Source organism: Erinaceus europaeus, chromosome 4 (genome assembly GCF_950295315.1).
Source record: "Erinaceus europaeus chromosome 4, mEriEur2.1, whole genome shotgun sequence".
Lineage (NCBI taxonomy): Eukaryota > Metazoa > Chordata > Mammalia > Eulipotyphla > Erinaceidae > Erinaceus > Erinaceus europaeus.
Genome location: NC_080165.1, coordinates 23,792,606 through 23,813,739, shown reverse-complemented (window position 1 = coordinate 23,813,739; position 21,134 = coordinate 23,792,606). Strand labels below are relative to the sequence as shown.

The 21,134-nt window shown below is 45.5% G+C and overlaps 1 protein-coding gene across 7 annotated transcripts in view; it reads right to left on the bottom strand.

The window, feature by feature from the left end:
• SGSM3 (small G protein signaling modulator 3) overlaps positions 1-17,099 on the bottom strand; it is a 421,214-nt gene extending 404,115 nt beyond the window's left edge. For all 7 annotated transcript variants that reach the window (XM_060189023.1, XM_060189022.1, XM_060189020.1 and 4 more), the window contains exon 1: positions 16,933-17,099. The gene's annotated coding sequence lies outside the window, so the exon portion shown is untranslated. The remainder of the gene's footprint in view (positions 1-16,932) is intronic.
• Positions 17,100-21,134: the final 4,035 nt, after the last annotated feature.

Sequence of the window (21,134 nt, the reverse complement as noted above, 5' to 3'; positions counted from 1 at the left end):
ATTACCAAGAGAAATACCAGGGAAAATGCAAGGAGAAGCTGTAAATGTTAGGGTTGGAATCACATACCTGGGAGCTTGCTTTCCACTAAATTATCCAAAAATTTTGGGGTCTTTAAATCTCACATATGACACTGCTGCTTTAAAGGACCAGGTCCATAACCGAAACTCCACACCACCACTCTGAGTAACTGCTAGAATTCTAGCTCTCTACCCTACAGAAGTTCTCCTCATTGCTCTCTCTCTCTCTCCCAACAAAGCCAGAAAACAAGCTGCATGTAGTAGTTATCTCCATTGTTCAGTAACTTTCACTAGTTGACTTTGCTTCCTTCAGTACCACTTTCAAGCCCTTCACCATCTCTTCAGAGATGGTTTCCCTCTCCACTTCTGCTGATGTCCTGTCTTCCAGTCCTAAGAATGTTAAGATCAGTGGTCCGGGAGGTGGCGCAGTAGATAAAGCACTGGATTCTCAACCATGAGGTCCCAAGTTCAATCCGGCAGTACATGTACCAGAGCGATGTCTGGTTCTTTCTCTCTCTCCTCCTATCTTTCTCATGAATAAATTCTTTAAAAAAAAAAAAAAAGAAAGAAAGTTAAGATCATGTAGCTTGAGAGGTAGTGCAGTGGATCTCAAGCATGAGGTCCTGAGTTCAAGCCCTGGCATTGCATGTGCCAGACTGATACCCTGGTTCTCTCTCTTCTTCCCCCTTTATTTAATAAATAAATCTTTAAAAAAAAAATACCGGGAGTGGGGCGGTAGCACAGCGGGTTAAGTGCACGTGGCGCAAGCGTAAGGATCAACCGGCTTAAGGATCCCAGTTTGAGCCCCTGGCTCCCCACCTGCAGGGGAGTCGCTTCACAGGCAGACACAGGTCTGCAGGTGTCTTTCTCTCCCTCTCTCTGTCTTCCCCTCCTCTCTCCATTTCTCTCTGTCCTATCCAACAACGACGACATCAATAATAACTACAACAATAAAACAACAAGGACAACAAAAAGGAATAAATAAATAAATATTAAAAAAATACCTCAGGAGTTGGGTGGTAGCGCACGTGGCACGAAGCGCAAGGACTGGTGTAAGGATCCAGGTTCGAACCCCTGGCTCCCTACCTGCAGGGGAGTCACTTCACAGGCGGTGAAGCAGGTCTGCAGGTGTCTTTCTCTTCCCCTCCTCTCTCCATTTCTCTCTGTCCTAGTCTAACAATGACAACATCAATAACTACAACAGTAAAAAACAACAAGGGCAACAAAAGGGAAAATAAGGGTGGGGTATAGCATAATAGTTATGCAAAGAGACTTTCATGCCTGAGGCTCTCAAGTCCCAGGTTCAATCCCCCACACTACCATAAGCCATCAGCTGAGCAGTGCGCTGGTAAAAAATATATATATAAAATAAAAAATAAATAAATACCTCTCATCTTCCTCCTATCAAAATGGTTCAGTCATTTGTTTTCTCTCTCAAGCTTCCTTTCGAGGCTTCACCACTCTGGACACGTTTTCAGATACAGAGGGAAAGACATCAGCACTGAGCTTCCTCCCTTGCAATGGGGGGTAAGCTTGAGCCTGGACTGTGTGCACAGCAAAGCAAACACACAATTTTGCCGCCCCCCCCCCCACTTCCTACAGCACTTTGTGGCATCATCGTTTTCTCTTTCCTCTTCACTAGCTTCACGTCCAGAGCATGCACTCAGATCTCCTGTAGCCTGAATAAAACAACCAAAATAAAACAACTTGGACCTTTCAATACTCCTACCTTCCTATTTTCCCTCTGCCCCAATGCCATATTCTTTGAAAGCAGAGTAGAACTCTGTACCTATGTCCCATCAAACAACTCATTCCTCAAGCTTTGCTGGCTTGTCTTCTCAAAGTCTGTATTTTATGAAGTCTCCAATGATTTCATCACTACATGGGGTCCTTTTCTTCTAAGCTTCCTTCAGCTTGACTCTGCTGATTTACCTGGCTCTCTTGAAGCCCACTTATAGCACTCTGACCCCACATCTTTCTTCTCTGTTTAGTTGTCTTTGCTGACTCTTCTTCCTCAGCTGCCCCACTGACCCTGATCTTACAAATGAGCCTTCTATTTCATTCACTTCTAATGGATTTCTAATGGGATTTAGCTATCACTGCTATACTAATAAACTACTTATCTCTATCTGTGGCCAAGATGACACTCCTGCTATTTCCAGTTTCCTGTTAAACAGCTTCAGCTGACTTAGCCCACGCCAAGATCTATATTTCTTAAATGATGCTCTTTGTATTCCACCCCAGATAATTTGTCTTGATTTTCCTATTTCTTCTTCCAATACTTTTAGATTCTAAACCCTATGATAATTTATGGTTTCTATTTTTTATTTTCATGTTGAAAATTGGTTGCTATTGATGTTTACTCTAAAATACTCCTTTTTATTTATTTATCCCGTCTTGTTGCCCTTACTTGTTGTAGTTATTTGTTGTTGTTGTTGTTATTATTGTCGTTGTTGGAGAGGACAGAGAGAAATGGAGAGAGAAGGGGAAGACAGAGAGGGGGAGAGAAAGACAGACACCTGCAGACCTGCTTTACTGCTTGTGAAGCAACTCCCCGCCAGGTGGGGAGCCCGGGGCTCAAAAACGGTTGCTTACGCCGGTCCTTGCACTTTGCACCATGTGCGCTTAACCCGCTGCGCTACCACCCGATTCCCTCTAAAATACTTTTTAAAGGTTTTATTAGTAAAAAAATAATGGTTTATAAGGCAGTTCTCTATCACTAATACCTTTAACTCATCCAACCTTCACAACTAACTTTCTGGGCCAATGTAAACATCTCCTTACAGTTTTATGTGCCTCTGGATGAGGAGTGGGGAATGTCTGTTCTGTGCTGTATATGGCCCATGGAATCATTTGGTCTGGCCATCTCAGGCAACCAGAGTTTTGGTCAAAGCAACACTAAGTATTAATTTTTAAGCTGACAATTTTGGATGGCTCTCAACTGATTTTTTTGTTGTTGTCATTGTTCTTTTTATTGATAGAAAAGAAAGAAATTGAGAGAGAACAGTGAGATAGAGAAGGGGGGGAGACAGACTGGAGTGTAGCAATGCTTCTTTACAGCTCATAAAGCTTCTTCCCTGCAGGTGGGGACCAGGGACTTGAACCCAGGTTCTTGCACATGATGACACCAGTGCCCACCACCCTCGAATGATGTTATAAAAATTTAAGGGAGTCGGGCGGTAGCGCATAGGATTAAGCACACTTGATTCAAAGTGCAAGGACCGGCAGAAGGATCCTGGTTCGATCCCCCAGCTCCCCCACCTGCAGGGGAATCGCTTCACACGTGGTGAAGGAAGTCTGCAGATGTCTATCTTTCTCTCCCCCTCTATGTCTTCCCCTCCTCTCTCCATTTCTCTCTGTCCTATCCAACAACAAGGACATCAATAACAACAACAGTAATAACTACAACAATAAAACAACAAATGCAACAAAAGGGAATAAGTAAATATTTTAAAAAATTAAAATATATATTATAAAAAAAGTTTAAATGGCCAGGGAGTCCGGCAGTAGCGCAGCAGGTTAAGCGCACATGGCGCCAAGTGCAAGGACCAGCTTAAGGATCCTGGTTCGAGGCCCCCAGCTCCCCACCTGCAGGGGAATCGCTTCACAGGCTGTGAAGCAGGTCTGCAGGTGTCTCTCTTTCTCTCCCCTTCTCTGTCTTCCTCTTCTCTCTCCATTTCTTTCTGTCCTAACAATGACGACATCAATAACAACAATAATAACTATAACAATAAAAAACAAGGGCAACAAAAGGGAAAATAAATAAATTATTTAAAAATTTAAATGGCTTTTGGCAGAAAAAAGGGTCTCACTCTTGCTCTAGACTATCTCCCCACTTGCGTTTCTTGATTTATTTGTTCAATTATTAATAAGACAGAGAGGAATCAAGACACATACATACAGAGAGAACTAGAGTACCATTCTAGCACATTCTGGGGACCGAACTTGGGGCCTCAGGCTTATAATTTGGGCACAGTACCTGCCAGATCACCTTGTTGGCTGCTCCACTCATATCAAATAAGCACTAGAATAATATTCCAATCTATCCTGAGTCAGTTCTTGGTCTTCCTTTGCATAGCCTCTGCTGTAACAGCCTGGAACATTCATTGCAATCATAAGGACCTCTGTACTTTTCTTTTTTTGGCACCAGGATTGTAGCTAGGGCTCAGTGCCTGCATGACAAACCCACCATTCCCGGTGGCTTCTTTCTTTCTTTCTTTCTTTCTTTCTTTCTTTCTTTCTTTCTTTCTTTCCCTCCCTCCCTCCCTCCCTCCCTTCCTTCCTTCCTTCCTTCCTTTCTTTCTTTCTTTCATATGACCAAGAGATTGAAAGGGAGAGAGGAGACCAGGTGGTGGTGCACCTGGTTGAGTGCACATGTTACAGTGCACAAGGACCCAGGTTTGAGTCCCCACCTGCAGGGGGAAAGCTTTGCAAAGGGTGAAACAGGGTTGCAGGTGTTTCTCTGTCTCTCTGTCTCCCTTTCCCCTCTTGATTTCTGGCTGTCTCTATCCAATAAATAAAGATAATAAAAATTGGGGGTCAGGCGGTAGCGCAGCGGGTTAAACACACATGGTGCAAAGTGCAAGGACCCGCAAAAGCATCCTGGTTTGAGGCCCTGGCTCCCCACCTACTGGGGGGTCGCCTCACAAGCAGTGAAGCAGGTCTGCAGGTGTCTACCTTTCTCTCTCCTCTCTGTCTTCCCCTCCTCTCTCTGTTTCTCTCTGTCTGTCCAACAACAATAACAGCAATAACAACAACAACGATAAACAACAAGGACCACAAAAGGGAAAAGACAGCCTCCAGGAGCAGTGGATTTGTAGTGCAGGCACCAAGCCCTAGCAATAACCCTGGGGAGACAAAAATTAATTAACTAAAAAAGAAAGGGAGAGAGAAAGAGAGACACCTGCAAGATTTGTTTCACCAACTGTAAAGCTTCCTCCTAGCAGGTGGGACCCAGGAGCTCAAACCCAGGTCCCTGTGCATGGGAACACATGTGCGTCACCAGGTGCACCACCACCTGGCCCCCAAGGAGCCCAGTACCTTTATGCATGTTGTTTCCCCTGCTTGGAAGGCCACCTCTCATTTTCAAATAGCCATCCTTCAGTGCTCAGCTCATATGTCACTTCCGTGAAGCTTTCCCTAGTCCTCTCAACATTTCCTTATATCCATTTATGTCACATATATACTTTGATGCCAATAATGCATTGTACAAAATTTACCTCTAAACAGACTGAAAATTAGCCAGCTTTCTTTCTCCCTTTCTTTTCAAAGACGGAGACAGAGATACCACAGCACTTAAGCTTCCTTCAATGTGATGGGGGCCAAGCTGTATACATGGCAAAGCTGTGCGCTATCCAAGGGAGCTATTCCATCATATCAGCTAAAAGCTTCTTTATTTTTTTTATTTTTTATTGTCTTTATTTATTTATTGGATAGAGACAGCCAGAAATTGAGAGGGAAGGGGGGGACAGAGAGACAGAGAGACACCTGCAGCACTACTTCACTGCTCGTGAAGTTTTCTCCTGCAGGTGGGGACTGAGGACTTGAACCTGTCCTAACTAATAAGAAGGAAAAAAAGAGGGGGTAGATAGCATAATGGCTATGCAAAGAGACTCTAATGCCTGAGGCTCCAAGGTCCTAGGTTCAATGCCCTGCACCACCAAAAACCAGAACTAAGCATTGCTCTGGGAGAAAGAAAAAAAAAAAAAAGAAAGCAAAGAAAAAATGGCCACCAGGAGGAGTGGATTTGTCATGCAAGCAGCAAGCTCCAGTGAGAACACTGGTGGCAATAAAAACACGTACACACAAGGGGAGAGAAGGTGGGAGAGGGGGATTAACATCAACCCTCTCCAGACTGAAGCCCTAATCCTTCTACTCTGACCTCTCAATGCAAGCAATCTTCTTTATTGAATATTAATGAGCTCTTACTCTGGGTCAGACCCCACTGTAGGTAATATGAACAAACAAAACTTCTTCGCAAGGACCAGTGTAAGAATCCCGGTTCGAGGCCCCAGCTCCCCACCTGCAGGGGAGCCGCTTCAGAGTTGGTGAAGCAAGTCTGCAGGTGTCTATCTTTCTCTCCCCCTCTCTGTCTTCCCCATCTCTCTCCATTTCTCTCTATCCTGTCTAACAACGACAACAATAACTCCAACAACAATAAAAACAACAAGGGCAACAAAAGGGAAAGTAAATAAAATTAAAAAAAAAAATCTCCTGCATCACCATAAACCAGAGCTGGTAAAAAAACAAAAACAAACAAACAAACAAACAAACTCCTGCCTTGCAAAGTTTTTATCTTAGTCAGGTAATGTGCTAAGCAAATGAGTCCATAATATAAAATAAAAGTTATTAATGCTACTTTAAACTGAATTTTATATATTGTCATGTAAGGGCTCTCTCCCTCCCATACTTCTTTTGTCCTTTTACAGAAACAGAATATTCTATCACAAGAACACAAAATGCCATTTGCTTGTTTTTGCCAGCAGGGTGACTGATGGAGTTCCGTGCCTACAATGCAATAATCCCACCACTCCCAGTAGTATTTTTCCCCTTTTACTTTGAGAGAGAAAATGAGAGACACTTGCAGCATGCTCCACCAGTAAAAGCTTCCCCACTGTGGGTAAGGATTAGGGACTTGAACCCAGGTCCTCACACATGGTAATATGTGCACTCAATCAGGTGTGCCACCACCCATTCTCCTCATTAAAATTCTTCATTTTATTTTTATAATTTATTGGGGGAAATAATGGTTTACAGGACACATGTTAACATGTACGTATGACCTCTCATCTCCTGTGGTGTCTTCAAATTATTTTATCTTATTTCATATTCATTCATTCATTCATTCATTCATTCATTTTACCAGAGCATTGCTTAGCTCTGGCTTATGGTGGTGTGGGGGACTAAACCTGGGGCTCTGGAGCCTCAGGCATGCGAGTCTCTTTGCATAACTGTTATGCTATCTACCCTCTGCCCTCTCCGAATTACTTTATTTCTTTTCTGTAAAACAGAGTTCTCCATGGGGGAGCGGTGTGTGCTCCAGAGCACCACGTTGGTATTTGTGATGACAGACCCAAGATCCTCAGGTGTGCAAGGCCTGTGCTCTACCAGATGAGAAACACAGAGCAGTGTGAAGTTACATAACTTAGGTTAAATTTTCAGTTTATTTTTTTTATATTTTATTTATTTATTTTCCCTTTTGTTGCCCTTGTTGTTTTATTGTTGTAGTAGTTATTCTTGTCTGTCTTCGTTGTTGGATAGGACAGAGAGAAATGGAGAGAGGAGGGGAAGACAGAGAGGGGGAGAGAAAGATAGACACCTGCAGACTTGCTTCACTGCCTGTGAAACGACTCCCCTGCAGGTGGGGAGCCGGGGGCTCGAACCGGGATATGCTGAAATTTTCAGTTGAAAGTGATAGATTAAAATGGATAGTAATTATAGTATAGCATAGCACTGCAGGTGCTCGTAATTACTATAATAACTTCAAGAGTTTAAAAAAATAAAGTGCAGTAGTATTTGGACTTTAAACCTTATCCTCAAGTCACACAAAATAAGGCTATCTACAAATGAAACTCAAACACAGAAGGAGGAAATGACTTGCTTCATGTCTTTAGAATAGTTGCTATAACGCTAACAGATATCTAAAGGATGCAAACAGTCAAACCAAAATAAACAAACAAAACCCAACTCCTAGCCCTAGTTGGAAATCACATCCTCCCTCGCCAAAAATACTTCTGATAACTGACCTGGTGTTTTAGCCTCACTCCTGGCACTGCGCCTATTAATAAAGTGATGTAAGGATTCTGAAGAAGTCAGCTTCCTAAAACAATTCACACCACTAGCACAGGGGGAAAAATATACCAAAAAACCTGGAGGAAGGACAACAACACTCCAGCCAGCCAGGTAGAGAACTCTCGGGCACAGGGTCCCAAGTTCAATCTATGGCTCCACATGTGCTGAGTGATGCTCTGGTTCTCTCTTCACTGACAAATACATTTTTCTAAATTTTACTTATTTACTTTAATTATGATAGAGAGAGACGTAAGGAGAGAGCAGTAGAGAGAGAGAAGTAGTGACACCTGCATGTTCCACTCCTTGTGAAGCTTCCCTTCTTCCTGCAGGTGCAGACCGGGATTGAACCTGGGTCCTTGCGCAGGGTAACTTATGTGCTTTACCAGCTGTGCCAGTGGTAGGCCCCAATAAATATCTTTGTATTATTATTATTTTCATCTTTATTTACAAGATAGAAAGAGCCAGAAGCTGAGAGGGAAGGGGGTGATAGAGAAGGAGACAGAGAGACACCTGCAGCCCTGCTCCACCACTTGTGAAGCTTTCTCCCTGCAGGTGGGGACCAGGGGCTTGAACCCGGGTCCTTGCTCATTGTAACATGTGAGCTCAACCAGGTGTGCCACTACCCGACCCCAAAATATCTTTAAAGCAACCACACTTAAGAGAAAGCAGGAGTATGTATGTAATGAAACAGGCATGTCAGAAGGTGCAGTTGGTAGTGCCTAACTGAACAGAGAGGAATGTCTCTCCTCACTTATAAACTATGATCACAAAGAGCCACAAGGCCAAGAAACATGTCTTATCAGTGTGCAAGCCCTGGCACCATCTTGAACCACCACAGCACCTGGAGAAGATCCACAGATGATGGAGAGGTAACTCTATTTCTCTCTGAAATAAAAAGAATGAAAAAATTGGTCTAGGAGTAGAAGGATCTCACATGTGCAAAGTCCTAACACCACAAAAAACAGCAGCAGCAGCAGACCAGGAGCCCATGCCTGATTCTCCAGAGATGCTAGTTCTCTCACAAGATAAAGAAATGAAACTTAAAAAAAGAGACAGTATTGCCACCAGGCGCTATTGTTGGGGCTCAGTGTCTACACAACAAATCCACTACTCCTGGTGGCTTTTTAAATAACAACAGAGAGGGAGTCGGGCGGTAGCACAGCAGGTTAAGCGCAGGCGGTGCAAAGCGCAAGGACCGGTACAGGGATCCCGGTTCGAGCCCCTGGCTCCCCACCTGCAGGGGAGTCACTTCACAGGCGGTGAAACAGGTCTGCAGGTGTCTGTCTTTCTCTCCCCCTCTCTGTCTTCCCCTCCTCTCTCCATTTCTCTCTCTCTCCTATCCAACAACGATGGCAACAATAATAACTACAACAATAAAACAAGGGCAACAAAAGGGAATAAATATTTAAAAATAAATAAATAAATAAATAAATACCAGGAGACACACGGGGGGTGAGAATGAAAGAGGAGAGACATCTGCAACATGCTTCACTACTCACAGAGCAGGTGGGCAGTGGGTGCGAGAAGCCAGGTCCTTACTCAGGGTTAACATGCACTCTACTGAGCGTGCCACCCCCAGAAATGAAACTTTTTTTAAGCCTCTTTTAAGAAAAGAAGGGGGGGGGGTCAGGCGGTAGCGCAGTGGGTTAAGCGCACGTGGTGCAAAGTGCAAGGACCAGCAGAAGGATCTAGGTTCGAGTCCCCGGCTCCCCACCTGCAGGGGAGTCACTTCACAGGCGGTGAAGCAGGTCTGCAGGTGTCTATCTTTCTCTCCCCGTCTTCCCCTCCGCTCTCCATTTCTCTCTGTCCTATCCAACAACAATGAAATTAATAACAATAATAATAAGAACAATGATAAAACAACGAGGGTAACAAAAGGGAGAAAATGGCCTTCAGGAGCAGTGGATTCATGGTGCAGGTACCGAGCCCCGGCAAACCCTGGAGGGGGAAAAAAAGAGAAAAAAATAAATAAAAAAGGAGGTAATGGATATGCCTATATGCATGCTGTTTTTTTTGTTTTTGTTTTTGTTTTGCCAACAGGGTTATGACTGGAGCTTGATGCTTAGAGGATGACTGCACCGCTCTCAGTGGCTCTCCTCCCTTCTTCTTTTCTGAGACAGAGACCTGCAGCACTGCTCCACTGCTCATGAAGCTCTCCCTCTGCAGGTAGGGACTGGGGGCTTGAACCCAGGTCCTCAGGTATGATGACGTGTGCTCTACCAGGTGCATGTGCACAATACTCTACAGGTGGTGCTGTTTTGGGCAGCCCCTTTACTTCAGTTCTGAAGTACAGCTGAGTGTACCATGCTGAACACAGCATCCTCTGAGGCATTCACTCAGCAAATACTTACTGACCACTCTCCACTGCTCTATGAAGTGAGGGAGGTGGTGGAAAAGACAAAGGTCATACTCTCATACTGTGGGTGGGTATTATAAATTAGAAGGAGAGGTGGCTCAGTAGGTAGTGCATAGGACTTGCATGAGTGAGGACCCAGGTTCAATCTCTAGTAGTTTCTAGTCTCTCTAACAAACAGATAAATAAGGGGCTGGGAGGTAACACACTTGGTTAAGCAAGCACGTTACAAACAGATAAAGAAAAATATTATAGCTTAGAAGTAAAGTATCAATTTCAAGGTATGTCAGACTGTATCTTTCAACTATGTCATTTCTCACGGGTGGAGAGTTACTCCTGTAAATCCCCATTTAAGCACACTGTCCTGACATCACTGTCTGGGACAGTTTAGGGATATGCTTTCTTGGCTGGCCAGTGTTTTTTTCTTAGCAAAGAGTTCCTCCCCCAACTCCCAAGAGCCAAGACTGCTCAGTCGGCAATTAGTACATTATTTTGTTTTTTATGAAATTCTTTTTCTCCCTCACTAATCCCTACTCCTCAGAACAATAGTCAGGTCAGTCTCTTTTTTGACTCTAGAAGAGGATACACACAACAGATATTCAATCCATGGCTGGGTGGAGCACATGAGAGCAATTTCAGTCAAGTTGAGGGTAAAAGCCAAACTGTAATGAACTAAGAAATAAATGAAAGAGAAAAAAGCATACAGTCTGCATTATTATTATTATTATTATTATATTACTGGAGCTTGGTTTCTGCATACATATCCACTCCCTTCTTTGGTGGGACAGACAGAAATTGAGAGAGGTTGGAGTGGGAGATGGAGAGAAAAGGACTCCTGCAGCCCTACTTTACCACTCGTGAAGCCTCCCCACTGCAGATGGATGGCTGGGAGCTTGAACCCTGCTCCCTGCATATGATAATGTACCAGGCAATGGATGCACAACTGCATGGTCTCCCCTCCTGTCTGCTTCTTATTTTTTATTTTTTTAATATTTATTTATTTATTCCCTTTTGTTGCCCTTATTGTTTTATTGTTGTTGTCGTTGGATAGGACAGAGAGAAATGGAGAGAGGAGGGGAAGACAGAGAGGGGGAGAGAAAGATAGACACCTGCAGACCTGCTTCACCGCCTGTGAAGTGACTCCCCTACAGGTGGGGAGCCGGGGTTCGAACCAGGATCCTTATGCAGGTCCTTGTGCTTTGCGCCACCTGCGCTTAACCCGCTGCGCTACAGCCCGACTCCCTCCTGTCTGCTTTTAAAGAACAAATCTAGGGTGCAGGTGGTGGCACACTCGTCAGCGCACAAATATTCCCGTGCTCAAGTCCCCAGGCTCAAGTCCCTCGGCCCCACCTGCAGGGAATCTTCACAAGTGGTAAATCAGTGCTGCACCTGTCTCTCCCTCTCTTCCTCTTCATTCTCAATTTCTGTCTCCATAAAAACAAAGAAGAAAACTACTTCCTTAGAGGGAGGGGGCAAGCTTAAGAAGTAAAAGGGGGAGTCGGGCAGTAGCGCAGCGGTAGCACAGTGGGTTAAGCGCATGTGGCGCAAAGCGCAAGGACCAGCTTAAGGATCACGGTTCGAGCCCCCGGCTCCCCAGCTGCAGGGGAGTTGCTTCACAGGCAGTGAAGCAGGTCTGCAGGTGTCTATCTCTCTCCTTCTCTGTCTTCCCCTCCTCTATTTCTCTCTGTCCTACCCAACAACAACATCAATAACTACAACAATAAAAAAACAAGGACAACAAAAGGGAATAAACATTAAAAAAAAAAAAAAAGGAAACGGAAGGGAGATAGTAGTGGCATTTTTTTTTCTTTTGTATTATTATTATTTTAGTATTTATTTATTTATTCCCTGCAGACCTGTTTCACTGCCTGTGAAGCAACTCCCCTGCAGGTGAGGGGCTGGGGGCTCAAACTGGGATTCTTACGCCGGTCCTTGCACGTTACGCTCGTTTTTTCTTTTTAAGAATGAGGGGCCCACAACGACCCTGGGTCCATGCTCCCAGAGGGATAGAGAATGGGAAAGCTATCAGGGGAGGGGGTGGGATATGGAGATTGGGTGGTGGGAATTGTGTGGAGTTGTACCCCTCCTACCCTATGGTTTTGTTAATTTATCCTTTCTTAAATTAAAAATAAATAAAAAAAAAGATATTATCAGGAAAAAAAAAAAAGAATGAGGGGGCCATGGTCCGGGAGGTGGCACATTGGATAAAGCACTGAACTCTCAAGCAGGAGTTCAGTCCCCAGCAGCACATGTGCCAGAGTGACGTATGGGTCTTTCTCTCCTATCTTTCTCATTAATAATAAATACAGTCTTTAAAAAAATAATAAATGAGTGGCCTTGGTTCTCTGTGAGGTGCAGCAGTCGATAAAGCACTGGATTCTCAAACATGAAGCCCTAAGTTTGAGCTGTGTCAGCACATGTGTCAGAGAGATGTTCTGACTTTCTCTCTCTCCCTCTCTCTCATAAATAAATCTTAAAAAAAAAAAAGGGGGAGTCCGGCTGTAGCGCAGCGGGTTAAGCGCAGGTGGCGCAAAGCACACGGACCAGCATAAGGATCCCGGTTCGGACCCCGGCTCCCCACCTGCAGGGGAGTCGCTTCACAGGCGGTGAAGCAGGTCTGCAGGTGTCTATCTTTCTCTCCTCCTATCTGTCTTCCCCTCCTCTCTCCATTTTCTCTCTGTCCTATCCAACAACGACGACAATAATAACTACAACAATAAAACAACAAGGGCAACAAAAGGGAATAAATAAATTAAATAAATATAAAAAAATTTAAAAAAAAAAAAAAAAAAAAGGAAAAAAGAAATGAGGGGGCCGTGGATGTAGCTCAGTGGTATAGCACACTGTGCATATATGAAGCCCTGGAACTGATTTCTAACAGAGGGAAACAAACCAACAAGAATATGTACTGGTAAGATGCTACGGCACAGTATGGCGACCAGAGTGTCAGATTCAGACTACAACTTTAATTCTGGCTCTGGCACATGTCCGTAGAAGCCATTCAATTTCTGTGCCTAAACTACACGCGTGCTATATGAGAATGGCAGTACCCGCGCCTCACAAGTGACAACGGCAGCACTTGGCAAACAGCAGACACTCAAGAAATGGTTAAGGATTTTTGAAAAATTTTTTTTATATTTATTTTCCCTTTTTGTTGCCTTTGTTGTCTTTGTTGTCTTTCATTGCTGTTGTAGTATTATTGTTGTTGAGGATGATGTCATTGTTGGATAGGACAGAGAGAAATGGAGAGAGGAGGGGAAGACAGAGGGGGAGAAAAAGACAGACACTTGCAGACCTGCTTCACCACCTGTGAAGTGACTCCCCTGCAGGTGGGGGAGCGGGGGGCTGGAACCAGGATCCTGGAACCAGGGTCCTTGAACTTTGCACCATGTGCGCTTAACCTGCAGCGCGTGGTTAACCTGCCTGACTCCCAAAGGTCAAGGATTTTTGTGTAGAGAAGCCTGGACCCTGGTATTCTAAATCTCTAACATAACTTGTGTTTTCAGTCCGTATTTCCTGCCTTAATCTGTGAGTAGACTGTGATGGCAAAGAAATCAGATCCTTATTTCCTCTGTGTGTACTTCGCACAGTGCTTCTCCACTTCCTGGTGACAGTGTGCAGTAGCTCATGAATGACTGCTGTGGAAAATTACTGATGTCACCAGCTGAGAAGAGGAGACAATATGGAGAATAAGCAGATGAAATTGGTGCTACATCACCAATTGCACAAGATGTTGGACTCCCGCCAAAACTCCTAAAAAAGACAGTGGTCCAGGAGGTGGGGCAGTGGATATGTCATAGGACTCTCAAGCATGAGGTCCCCCCCAAGTTCAGTCCCAGGCAGCACATGTACCAGGGTGATGTCTGGTTCTTTCTCTCTCTCTCTCCTATCTTATTCTAATAAATAAATAAAATCTTAAAAAAAAAAAAAAAGAAACCAGAAACACAAGCAACTCAGAACACTGTTTAGGTTTCTAAAACAAAGGTGTTCCTGGCATCCAATTTAGGCAGAAGAGGAGAGTCAGGAGGTGATTCTCTCCTGAGCTCATCTCTCAATCTTCCCCCACCCCCTTTTTTTCTTTTTCGTTAGTCCATAAGGGGGCACTGAGTCAATGGGCTACAGCCTCCCCTTTATTTTTTGTGGTCTGATGACTTTAATCCTTGCCTGCCCTGAGCACTGGTATCTCCCAGTCCCCAACTCATGGAAGATGGACATTTTCTTTTTCCTTTACTTGTTTTTTTTCTAAGATTTAAAAAAATATTTATTTCCTTTTTGTTGCCCTTGTTTTTATTGTTGTAGTTATTATTGTTGTTGTTACTGATATCATCGTTGGATAGGACAAAGAGAAATGGAGAGAGGAGGGTAAGACAGAGAGGGGAAGAAAAAGACACTTCCCTACAGGAAGCAACTTCCCTACAGGTGGGGAGGCGGGGGCTCGAACAGGAATCCTTACACCAGTCCTTGCGCTTTGCGCCTGACTCCTCTTTTTTTTTTTGTCCTTTTAAAATTTTTTAAATTATCTTTGTTTACTGGATAGAGACCACCAGAAATTGAGAGGGAAGGGGGAGACAGAGAGGGAGAGAGACACCTGCAGCCCCTGCTTTCCCACTTGTGAAGCTTTCCCCCTGCAGGTGGGGACTGGGGGCTCGAACCCAAGTCCTTGAGCATTGTAACATGTGCTTGCGCTCAACCAAGTGTGCTACTACTTGGCCTCGTTTTTTTTTTTTTTTTTAAGATTAAAAAAAAAAATCTATTAATGAGAGAGAGAACCAGAGTATCACTCTGGCACATGTGCTATGGAAAATCAAATACAGGACCTCATGCTTGAGGGTTCAACACTTTACCTCCCAAACCACCTTTCTCAATATTCCATTTTAAGATCAGGTTTACTTCTGTGTTGTTCACTTACTTTTACTTCAATCTGGTAATTTCCAAAGACTAGTAAACTCTTTTATGTGTAAGTTTCTGGGCTGGGGAACTACTATAATGGTTCTGCAAAGGACTCGTGCCTGAGACTCTGAGGTCCCATGTTTCACCCCTACCACCACCATACACTGGAACTGAACAGTGCTCTGGTGTGTGTGTGTGTCTGTCTCGCCCTCTCTTTACGAATAAATACATAAAATAGTAACAATAAAAATTGGCATTTTTACTTTTAATTAATTTTGCCTCCAGGGTTATGGCACTACTGCCGGCCATTTTCTTTCTTTTTTCCTTTTTCTTTTTTTTTGAATTTGACATGTCAGAAAGAAATTTAGAGGGCAGGGGAGATAGTGACAGAGAGCGCCAGAGACACACCTGCTGATGGGTCCGCGCAGTAGCGCACATAGTAGGAAGCATCTGCAGGGGAGTCGCTTCACAGGCGGTGAAGCAGGTCTGCTTCAGGTGTCTGTCTTTCTCTCTCCCTGTCTTCCCCTCCTCTCTCCATTTCTCTCTGTCCTGTCCAATGATATAGAAGAAAATGGCAGCCAGGAGCAGTGGGTTTCGTAGTGCAGGCACCGAGCCCCAGCGATAACCCTAGAGGCAGAGAGATAGAGAGACAGGGGTGGGGGGAGACACCGGCTTCCCCGCTGCAGGTGGGGAGCGGGCGCAAACCCGGGGCCGGATGTGCCACGGCCACGGCATGAAGGTCCCAGGTTCGACCCCCAGCAGCACCATAAGCCAGAGCCGAGCAGTGTTGGATGGGGAGGGGGATCACGAAGTTTCTGTTCCCAGGCCTGTACTGTTCTGGGCTGGGCCGGGTCAGCTGCAGGTTTATGGAAGGACCTCAACCCAAACTAACCAGGACGAGCCAAACATACGCAGAAGCGAGGCCGTAGCTCCCTACAGGTGTGACCACCAGTGAGAAGCTGCGAGCTGTGTGTGAGTCCTGCCTAGGGGGCTGCTTTTTTGTTTTGTTTTTAATATTTATTTTCCCTTTTGTTGCCCTTGTTGCTTTAGTTATTATTATTGTCGTTGTTGGATAGGACAGAGAGAAATGGAGAGAGGAGGGGAAGACAGAGAGGGAGAGAAAGACAGACACCTGCAGACCTGCTTCACCTCCTGTGAAGCGACCCCGCTGCAGGCGGGGAGCCGGGGGCTCGACCCGCGATACTAAAGCCGGTCCCTGCGCTTTGCGCCACGTGCGCTGAACCCGCTGCGCTACTGCCCGACTCGCGGGGACAGTTTTTTTCATGTATTTATAAAATAGAAAATACCCACGAAACCATAGGATAAGAGGGTAAGCTGCCACCCAAGCCCAGCCCGAAACACCCCCTCCGCTGGGTGTTCCGAGACCCGCCCGCAAACGCCCCTCCAGCGGCTCCCGCGAGGCCCGACAGCCGCCTCTCCGCTGCCCACGCCCCGCACCTGCGACCCTGGCGAGGCGCCGCCGCCCCCCGACCGCCCCGAGATGAGGCCAGGTGCGCCGGGAGCCCCGTCAGCGCCCGCTCCCCGCCCCCCGCCGCGGCGCCTGAGCTCCAGCCCGGGGTCTTCGCTCCCCCGCCGCCCCCGCGGGCCAGCGCCCGGCAAGGAGGTTCCGGAGCCCGTCAGCCACCCCCCTCCCTGGGACACCGGCCGGGGTCCCCGACTCCCGGGGGCCGCCCCGCCCCGCCCCGCCCCGAGGGACGGAGGCTCCGAGCGGCCCCGCACCTCAGGCTCCCGCAGGCCCCGCGGCCACCAGGACCCCCCCGCCCCGCCCGGCCGCCACAGGCCCGGACTCCCCGGCCCACACGCCGCGGCGCTTCTCGACCCCTCGGTCCGTCTGTCCGCAGCTGCCCCCGCGTTCCCACCTGAGGGACAAGAATAGGCGCAAACCTAGCGAGTCCCGGCCGACGTCGCGCCCAGCACACTGAGCGCCCCGGTGGTGACGTACAGCTGCCACACGCGTCCGTGCCACCTTCGTGCCAACCTGGGTCCGGGCTCCGCTGTGCCGCTTGGACCCAGTCAGCGCTCGGTAGCCACACTGCGCACGCGCGCTGAGTCAAGCGGGGATGGCCGCGGGGCATGCTGGGGGTTGTAGTCTTAGGGATCCTCGGGAGAAGGGGAGGCAGTGCGCGCAGGACCTTACTGTGGCCCTAGCTGTGTATTCAGAAACCTGCTTTACAGTTAGGCTTTTAGCTGAGTGTTGCCCACTGCAGTCCAAGGAGCTTGGAGCAATATGCGGTGTATCAAAGGTCAGTATGGAAGGTAAGAGCCAGTGTTTCTGGCCCTTCCTAATGACTATTTTCTTTTTCTTTTTTTTTTTTTTTTTGCCTCCAGGGTTATTGCTGGGGCTAGGTGCCTGCATCACCATGAAACCACTGCTCCTGGAAGCTCTCCCTCCTTTTTTTGCCCTTGTTTTACCACTGTTGTGGTCATTATTGTTGTTGGATAGGACAGAGAGAAATGGAGAGGGGAAGACACCTGCAGACATGCTTCACTGCTTGTCTGTCTATGTGCTTCACCTGCTGCTCTACCGCCCGACCGCCTCTAATGCCTATTTTCTAAATATGGAAAACCTTCCATTAATTAATTAAGCATGGTTTCTTTAAAATTCCTATGAGGGCAAGAATCCCAGCCAATGTTAAATACATGTTAACTACTCAAAGACCTTGTTTAAAATCAGTTTCCACTCCATCAGCTGGGGTCCTAGTCGGGGCATCCTGAGATTCCCAAACAGACATGATGGGCCTAGACCTTGAATAAATCCCTCTCTACATTGTTACCAGTCATCTCTATCAGGAAAAACACTAGGACCTTGCCCTCAACTTGGATCAACAATGGTAGAGAATGTTCCATCCTCCTAAGGGAGGCTGGACAACATACTCTATGCTACACCTGAGGAAGATGGGTCGATATTGGGGCAGCTTGGAATGTTCCTACTCATGACCACAGAATATGAGCTCAGACCTACAGGGATGCAAAGGTCACATAGGCTCCTAAACTGAATATGGGCCCCAGATCACATCAAATCGATAGGGTTTACAGTCAACAATATTTATACTCCTTTCCCATATTAGGGAGCTACTCTCTTCCCTGATGCAGCTTTCTGGTCCTTTTTTCAACCATAACATCATCTCCCCAGGCAATAACTTGGATCCACCTACATATCAGATTTCAGGCTCAGGGGAAAAAAAAAAAAAAGGACAGTGGATTAAGCCATGTGGGTGGGTGGGTGGAGCAAAGCGCAAGGACCAGTGTAAGGACCCGGGTTCGAGCCCACAAATCCCCCATGTAGGGGAGTCACTTCACAGGCGGTGAAGCAGGTCTGCAGGTGTCTTATCTTTCTGTTTTCCCCTCCTCTCTCCATTAAAAAAAAAAAAAAATTATTTACTTTCCCTGTTGCCCTTGTCTTTTTATTGTTGTTGTAGTTATTATTGTTGTTATTGATGCCGTTGCTAGATAGGATAGAGAGAAATGGAGAGAGGAGAAGACAGAGAGGGCAAGAGAAAGACACCTGAAGACCTGTTTCACCACCTGTGAAGGGACTCCCCTGCAGATGGGGAGCCAGGGGCTGGAACCAGGATCCTTAACATCAGTCCTTAACGCTTTGCACCACTTGCGCTTAACCCGCACCACTGCCGCCCTACTCTTTCCTTTGTCGTCTGTCCTATCCAACAATGACAACAGCAATAATAACTATAACAATAAAACAAGGGCAACAAAAGGAAATAATTTTTTTTATTTTTAATTTTTTATTTAAGAAAGGATTAATGAACAAAACCATAAGGTAGGAGGGGTACAACTCTACACAATTCCCACCACCCAATCTCCATAACCCACCCCCTCCCATGATAGCTTTCCCATTCTCTATCCCTCTGGGAGCATGGACCCAGGGTCATTGAGGGTTGCAGAAGGTAGAAGGTCTGGCTTCTGTAATTGCTTCCCCGCTGAACAGGAAATAAATTTTTAAAAAAGATATATTCTTTGAAGGCTAGCTCTCCATATACCCTATTCTCAGACTGGGGTCCAAAATTGAACGTCATGAGCAGCTAACAAACTGGTGGTTTTTCTAGATACTATGCTACTTTCAATACATCTTAGAACTCTCAAATCTCACTGGCAAGGACTACTTGTACAAACTGAATTTAGGGTTTATTTACATTCATTATCTTTTTCTTGGTGCTGGGGCTTTGTGCCTAATAATTCCATTGCTTCTGGTGCTTGCTTTTTTTTTTTCTTCTTCCCCTTTTTAATTCAGAAAGAAACAGAGAAGACACACCACAGCACTTCACCATTTGTGAAGTGTCCCTATTAACAATGCATGGTGTTCCCACAGGATGCCAGGGACCTCAAGTATGGTAATGTGTGTGTGCTACTGGAAAAACTATCTCCTGGTCCCATCTTAGTTTTTTCCTCTTATTTATAAACTATATCATTTCAATCTATTTGGGTGAGATAAAACCTTACTTGTTTTTATGTGGTGTATCCTGCCCAGTGTCACTATTTAATTTAATTAATTAATTTTGAATACAGAGAAAATGAGGGAAGATGGGGTGAGTTAAGGGGAAACATCCACAGAACTGTTTCCCCACTTAGGAATCTTCTCCCCTGCAAGTGGAGACTAGGGGTTTGAGCCTGGATCCTTGAGAAGTGCACCACGTAGGCTCTACCAGGTGCATCACCACCTGGTTTCCAGGTCACTTTTTAATTCTCAGTATTTTACACACAGGAAAGATAGCATAGCACCAATACACCATTCGCAGAGTTCCTCCAGTGCTGTTCATTGTGCTCTTATGTGGTCCCAGGCTTTGTGTATGGTAACACATGTGAATTACCAGGTAAGCTATCTCTGACCAAAATCTTAGTAGTTCTACCAAATAAATGACTGGTTAATTCTCCTAGTTGTAACTAATCTGTAAATGTAAATGTGATAAGGAAAAACACTTTCTTCATTTCTACCTATGCTGAAAAAAATATGTAGAAAGCAAAAGGCTGGGAGCTGGATGGTAGAGCAGCAGGTTAAGTCCACATGGCACAAAGACCAAGGGCCGGCGTAAGGATCCCGGTTCGAGCCCCCAGCTCTCCACCTGCAGGGAGGTCGCTTTGCAAGTGGTGAAGCAGGTCTTCAGTTGTCCTATCTTTCTCTCCTCCTCTCTGTCCTATACAACAACAGCTATGACAGTAACAACTACAACAATGGCAACAAAATGGGAAAAATGGCTTCCACAGGAGCAGTGGATTCGTAGTGCAGGCACTGAGCCCAGCAATAACCCTGGAGGCAAAACAAAAGGCAAAGGGCTTAGAGGCCTGTGCTAGAGCACGAGTGCTGTGATAGCTCGGTAACCTTTGACTACAGCTGGTAAATCAGTTATCAGATGTCTTAAAGCAGACAGTATGCCCAAGCAGTATTTCCTTGAAATACAAGTCTTATCAAAAAATAAAGTTGAGGGGCCAGTTGGTGGTACACCTGGTTAAGTGTACACATTTTAGTGTACAAGGACCCAGGTTCAAGCCCCCTGTCTATTCTTGCAGGGGAAAAGTTTAACAAATGGTGAAACAGGGCTGCAAGTGTCTCTGTCTCTCTTTCCCTCTCTATCTCCCTCTTCCTTCTCAATTTCTCTCTGTCTCTATCCAATAATAAATAAAAAGGTAAAGCTGAGGTTGCTATAACTTAAACTGAGTAAGCCCCCACACAGGTCATTATCAGTTTCTTTTGAGAATTAACTATAGCTCCAAATTTCATTACTTAGATAACTGAAATAAAGGTATCCAACCATATTGAGTCACCAATCCCATGTTATGTTGATATCAATAGGTTCAGATAAAATCAATCCTCAGAAAAGGGATTTGCTTATTATCTACCTCACTATTAAGAGAACATGTGAAAAGGAATTGCCTAGCTAGAAAATATACTCGAGGGCTGGCGAGACAGCATAACGACTTATGCAAAGACTTCCATGCCTGAGGCTGTGAGGTCCTAGGTTCAGTGCCCAGCACCACCTTCTGTATCTAATTAAAGTAAATAAAATCCTTAGAAAAATAAATTTTAAAAAATACACCTTGAAAAAAA